The sequence below is a fragment of the Pistacia vera genome, unplaced genomic scaffold (genome assembly GCF_008641045.1).
Source record: "Pistacia vera cultivar Batoury unplaced genomic scaffold, PisVer_v2 Contig1255, whole genome shotgun sequence".
NCBI classification, from domain to species: Eukaryota; Viridiplantae; Streptophyta; class Magnoliopsida; order Sapindales; family Anacardiaceae; genus Pistacia; species Pistacia vera.
Window position 1 is genome coordinate 42,158 of NW_022195309.1, and position 7,563 is coordinate 49,720.

Here is a 7,563-nt window from a genome sequence, read left to right on the forward strand (position 1 = left end):
ACTAGCATCCTTTTCCCCTAACTTTTTCTTCCTATCTAGACAGTCTCTTTTGAAGTGTCCTTCCTTATGACAGTGAAAGCATTTTCTCATAAATTTAACTTTGATTTTGATCTCCCCCTAAAATACCCTTTCTTATGACTTTTCTTTTTAGATCTACCTCTCACATTAAGCCCTTCACCATCTAGCTTCCCCTATTTCCTAAATTCAACATCATTTGTAGTGATTGCCACCACAACTTCATCTAGCTTAAGGGTCGGCCTACCCTACTTCAAAGTATCAACAAAGTTTGCATACATTTTTGGCAAAGAATTTATGAGAATGACAGCTTGATCCTCATCCTCAACCTTGACACTTAGACTCTCTAAATGCTGAACCAATTTCATGAGATCATTTATATTCTTTCCCAAAGACTTATTCTAATCCATATTAAAACCAAAGAACTTTTGTTTTAAAACCAACCTATTAGGAGATGATTTGGACAAGTATAGAGAATCTAACTTTTCCCAAACCCCTGTTGGAGTACTCATTTTCTTTACCTCTCTCAAAACTTTGTCTTTTATCCCAAGTATCAAGGTGCTATAGGCTTTGTCTAAGAGTTCTTTCTTTTCTTTCTCAGTTAAGGACTCTAGCAACCTATCCTCATCCTCTAAGATAACTGATAGACCATCCTTAACTAACACGACTCTCATTTTCATCTTCCATAAACCATAAACATTATCTCCAGTGAATTTTTCTACCTCAAACTTAGACATATCTAGGTTTTAAACCCTCATAGTTACTAGGAGATGAAAAGCCCCAAAAATCAAGACCTAGAAACCCTAAGTCAAGAAAGCCCGTAACCAAAAGTTTCAAATCTAACCCTAACCAGTCACAAATTCGAACAATCTTAAATACCCAAACCTAATCTGGCTTTGATACCACTTTTTGAAACAAAAGACTATTCGAAAAAGTAAAACAGGAAATCTTAAGTTTCTAATTGGGCAACAACCATAATGATTAACACTAGAAATGAAAATAAGCATAAAGAAAAATTAAAGAACACACAGGATTTATATTGGTTCGGTAATCAATTTGATTACCTACATCCACTCTTCAAGACAGTAAGGAAAATGCACTATAAAGGATAATCTTACAGAGTTTTTGCTTCCCAGTATACAAAAAGAAACCCCAAGATAAAACCCCTCTTCTAATCACCTGAAAACTCAGTTTTTACCACACCTCTTATACAACAAAAATACACAACATATTAGAGAATATATATACAAGAAAAGAAAGAGAACAAGTGTGTAATAATCAAAGATGCCAAATCTCACCAATCTGTTGGATGCATCTTGCGATCTCCAAGGCTCCACCTCAATCTTCATTGTAACAATTTTTCTCTTTCTATTAACCAAGAGAGAAAAATTGGGAAGGAGATGACCAAAATGTGATTAGGTCTAAAAGGAGAAAAGACCACAAATGCCCCTTAATAATTCTTAAATACCCTCTGACCACATGTATTAGCATTGACTCCATATAAGCACAAATCAGGTGCCACATCATCACGGTAGGGAAGAAAAAGATGTTCAATGTTTCCCAGTATCCTTTAGATACTTAACATCTACCACTTACGAGTTACGAATTTCTTCCACATTACAAAGTTTTCATAATACACAAGCAAACATATGACAATGCTTTACTTGAATATGTTAAAGCCATCATTTTTTCCCCCAACTTTTCCAGCATGAGCAAAGATTGACTGAAAAAAGGCTGGAAAATGAACAAAAGAAAATATAAAATTCATTGCATTACATAAAAGAGTTAATTATCAATGAAATTATTGCTTTGAAGGGAAAATGTAGGATTCTCCATTCTTTTGTTTCATATGTGACAAACAACATGTTCCTTCAAGTTAGAGATTGATGGAGATGTTAACCTACATGTGTGAGGATCCCTAAATTGATGTCTTGTTTTATGATTCATACCATTTGACATGACACAGATCATGAATGCCATCTCAAAACTACAAATAAGCTATATTTCGAATAACATACTTTAAGATGACACATCATTTGAACGATACCGCCATTGAACACTGAACGACACTCATTCATGATTTAACTATTTGATTCTCAAGCATTAGAAACACATTTTCCTTTTTACCACTTTAAACTGAATTTGAAAATCAACAATTTGACCATAGTTTTCAACTATTATACACACAAATGCAATCCAATATCTCTATTTTAGCGCAACTCGTAACCATCAGCAATCCTCAAAATTTTAGTTAACATGCTTAATCAATACTTTTAAGAAATAATAAAACCCCAAAATATGATCACAATGCCATTAACCTTTGGTTTTTTACCTAATTTTTTTTTTTAAAAGACACTAAATTATAGATGTAAAAGAAAAGAAGCAACATGTAAAGAATGATGAATGGAAGAAAATAATAGAAAAAATAACACAACAAGGTAAAAGGACTTTAAGCGAAAAGAAAATGAAAAAGGAAATGTTAGAATTCTAGAGAGAAAGGCAAAGAATGAAATTGTACTTCAAGTGTGTATTTTCCAATGTAAGCTCATTTATACTTACAATGCATGCTAGAATCATGCTAATGGCTAAAATCAAGCTTTGCTTGATTCAAGCCATGGATCAAGCTTTGCTTGATTATGGCTAACACCCTCAAGCTCAAGGTGGTAACATAGATTCCAGCTTGAGATTGGAAACTAACTTTGTGAATCGTCCTAGGTGATGAGCTTTTGTGAAGACATCGGCAAATTGATCAATAGAGCAGACAAACAAGTCAACAATGATGTGGCAAGTCAACGATAATGTGGAATCGATGACATGACAAAAGCCAATAATGGTGTGACGAGTCAACAATGGCATGACATCGATGACGTGGCAAAAGCCAACAATGTCTTAGCGAGTCAACGATGACATGGCAAAGGCCAACAATAACCTAGTGAGTCAACAATGACATGGCAAAAGCTAAGAATGGCACGTCGAGTCAACGATGGCATGACATCGATGACATGGCAAAGGCCAACAATGACCTAAAAAGTCAACAATGACATGGCAAAAGCTAAGAATGGCACGTCGAGTCAACGATGGCATGGCAAAAGCTAAGAATGGCACATCGAGTCAACGATGGCATGACATCGATGACGTGGCAAAAGCCAACAATGACCTGGCGAGTCAACGATGACGTGGCAAAGACCAACAATGACCTGGCTAGTCAATGATGACATGGCATCAGTGATGTGACAAAAACCAATAATGGCATGGCAAGTCAACAATGGCATGGCATCAATGACGTGGCAAAGCCAACAATAGTGCCCACCAACTTGGCAATATGACACAAATTCAACTTCAATACCCTCTCTCATGCTCGGCGTGCAAGGCCGAGTCCAAACCTATCATCACCTCAAACAAACGTGGCTCTGATACCATGATAAAGTGGGTTTGGATAGAACTCACTCCCAAAAGCTAGCTCAACGGAGGAGAGAGTCCAACAACATATATACACTATAACAACCCACCAACTTGGCGATGTGAGACAAATTCAACTTCAATGCCCTCCCTCACCCTCAGCGTCCAAGGCTAGATTCAAACCCATCATCGCCTCAAACAAACGTGACTCTAATACCATGTTAGAATTCAAGAGAGAAAGACAAGGAATGAAACTGTATTTCAAGTGTGTATTTTCCAATGTACAAGAGCTCTATTTGTACTTACAATACATTCTAGAGTCATGCTAATGATTTATGCTAATGGCTAAAATCAAACTTTGCTTGACAAGCCATGGATTAAGCTTTGCTTGATTGTGGCTAATAGGAATAATGCAAATTAAAAGAAGATTGCAAATTGACAAAATGTTCTAACTCTGGCTAGGTGACAATTGGCAGTCGGAGAAGGTGTGTGAAGTGGCGATGATTGGTAGCTAGGACTATGAGCTTTGAGTGAGACTGAGAAGAGAAGAAGCAAAGCCAAAATGGAAAATATTATTGAGATTCACTATTTGAGAAACTAACAAAGACACCCCTAGATTTACCATGAAATGATGAAAATACCCATGTTCATGTTCAAAAGCCTTACATTTTTCATGGTAAGTATTGACAAGTTTTGAGTTATTCGATTGATTAATTTAAATGTTTGAAATTACATGTAAGTTGTGTAATATAGCACAAGTTGCATTGAATCTTGACCATTCAAAATATGTTGATCTAATGCCTATAAAATTATATCATAATTTGTGTAAAATAAGCTATGTCGTCCAACTTGTCTCATAATTATAAGGTCGAACGACATGCACCCACCCATAGTTTGTTGTAAAGACAAATTGGCACCCAAAAAGTTTAGAGATGACAAACACCAACTTTCCGTCAGGTTCTGCTAATGAATTCCATCTGTTGAAGGATAGTGTGGTAAACGGTCGAATAGTTGGTGACTGGGCATATTGGGAGCTGGATACGGCAAAAGGTTGAACAGGTGGTGGGTGACGATGAAGCAGCAAGGTTGGAGTGATGGGGTAGCGGCCGCCGACAAGAAATAAACACCACAACAGCAACACAAACACTTCTAAACATCAACCCACTGATTAAACACCAAAAAACCAACAAAACGGGAAAGAAAATGCCGCAAAACGCCATTGTCTCGCGGCGGCAGATGTAGGTCACAAGCGACAAACATGCTACCACCATTAGTACCAACCAATACCCACTATTGACATCAACACCAACACTACCATTTATTGCACCATATACCCTTAATCTAACTATGGAAACACAAATCTCTAAAAACCTTTGAATACTAACAAAGTAGCACAATCTCTATTAGTGGTAGTGTGGGTTTATCTGTTTTTTTTTTTTTTTTTTTTTTTTTTTTTTTTTTTTCAAAATCATGGTTATTTGGTATGTGGGTTTAGTGATCTTTGTTGGGAAGAGGCAGCGATCGGTGGGATTTGCAAGGGAAAACATGTATGGTAGGGCTGTGGGGAAGGAGAGAATCAAGTGGGTTGCGTGTTAGTGCACGAGAGCTTGGCCGCTCGCTGCTACGTTGTGGCTACTGTCGCGGTGCGAAGGATAACAGCCAAATCTCCAAACTTTGGCTTTTGCTAGGGTGAAGATGGGTCACAGAAAAGAGGAAATTTCAACCAAAAAGGGGTCAAATCTGGCTGGGGATGGAGGAGGATGGTGATGGGAGGTGAGATCGACTAAAAAGGTGAAGGAAAAAGGAAAGAAAATCGACGGCGACGGTGGTGGCTTTGAAGAAGAAAAGTGGAAGATGAAGAGTACTTGAGAGAGAAAGGTGAGTTTGATTGAATAAGAAAGGGGTAAATGACCAAATTACCCTTCATTTGTTTTTGAATTTACTATGCTAAGTTCTTCCGGTAAACAATATTAACGAAAAGTGAGTGTTTATCATTTCTAAACTTTTTGGATACCACAATTTGTCTTTACAAGAAACTATGGGTGGGTGCATGTCGTTCGACCTAATTATAATAGATGTAGTTTACGTATGCATAGAATGCTAGTACGAATACACTTTCATATTGTGCACTTTTCAAAAGTGTAATGTTTTCGGTTCATAAACACTTTTCAAACTTTCCTTTCAAATATTGACTAGAAATATCATCATTCAATTACAAATTAATAGGATTTCACTTATCACTGACCATATTTGAATCATAGATGTGATATGCAATATAAACACAAGTACAAGTAAGGCTTTTCACAAAAAAAAAAATACACTCAGGGTTGGAGATAAGAGTTAAACCTTATTGCATGAAAAAAACACGTATCATATTTTAATGAGTCCACCACTCACATATACGAATGCATCCACATATCTTATTGTATGAAATACACATACCATATTAAAAACTTAGACAATTCATGAAGGGTACTACACACTTGTAAAATGACGCCACATAAATGGCATATCAAATAAGTGCCCTACTAAACATTAAAAAAAAAAATAATAATTTCTTAATACAATTAAATTACATTTCTAAGACAATTATCAAATCTTTTAACTATTCATTTGCATTCACCATGAATAAAAATGATGCATATGTCAATGCACCTTCATATATCAACGCTCACACATGTATATATAAATTACATATCACTTTCAAAATTGGTATCTCACGATGAAAATAACATTATTCAAAACCTTCTTGAATGTAAACCCTTTTCTTGAAATCTCAACATTATTATTAAACAAAACCTTAAATATGGAAGTTAAATGCATTTTGATCCTTTAGGTTTGGTCTAACTAAGATAAGGTCCAATAAAATTGAAACTGACATTAGATCCTTATCACTTTACAGTTATAAATTATTTGAAGAATTTTGTTAAAAATCTAAAATACCCCTCATCTATTAATTTTTCTTTTCTTTTAATTAGCAAAATTATCAGCTAGCAGCTGTTTATTTATTTGTTTATATATTTTTATAATTCTGTTAAATTTTAATGCTGTTTACTTAAGACAAGATTAGGGGTATTTTAAACTTATAAAAAAAAAAAAAAAAAAAAAAAAAATTTAAATAACTTTAAACGGATAAGGATTTATGTGTTAGTTTTAGATTTTACTGGATCTCAATAGATTGCGATTAAACCTTAGGCACCAAACTAACTATTAAAAAATGCCACGAACGTTCCCTTTTGAATAGAGTTAATTCTTAATTCCCTAAGTTACGATATAATACAAAAGCTTGAGGATTAAAAAATAACATAAATCTTTTTGTTGTTAAATTTTAAGTATTATAATAATATAAATTTTAATAATTTATTATTTTGAAATCCTGTATTATACGTGGAAGATCAATGTGATTAACTCTCTTAAATATCGACACTTTATTTAGTCACTCCCGCTAGCTGGCCAAGGCCAAGAAGAAACGGTAGAAACGACAGCGTAATCATCTTGTTTTTGTTGGGTTTTCTCATTCTTTTTCTTCAGCCTTCCAAATTTCAATTCTTAAATTTTTCTCGAGAAAATTACATAATTATTAAAAAATCTTTAACACATGACAATCATTTTTATTCTTTCCATTTTGTCTTTATCTTCTTCTCCTTCTTGGAAGTCCAGGAACTTCTGACTTTTCTTCGTTGAAAGGTCAACTCAACCGAGTTACAGCTTCCATCTTTTTCAGCTTTTGGTTTTGTTACCTATATATATATATTTCTAGGGACCTTAATGGTTTTAGATGGGCGACGGAGGCCTTTCAATCTGAATATGCAGCTGAAACGACATAGTTTCACCATGTTACGCTTCCCTAAGCTGGCTACATGGATGCTTCTTTTGCCTCTTTTGCTCTTTCTCTTGCTCATTTCCCATGAAAATCCCTTCAATCCAGTCACCCGTAAGACCCCTTAATTCAATTCAATTTAATTTCAGTTCATTGATTTGATTGATTGAAGTTGGTTGTTGTTCATATTTGTACTCTTTCATGTTCAAATTTGTTGGTTTGTTTGTGTATTCTTGAGATTATAAAAGATGTTTTAGGATCGAATCTCGCTCATGAGGAGTTTGGTTGTAATTGGTAAGTTTGTAAAAAATTAAAAGTTTGATTTTTTC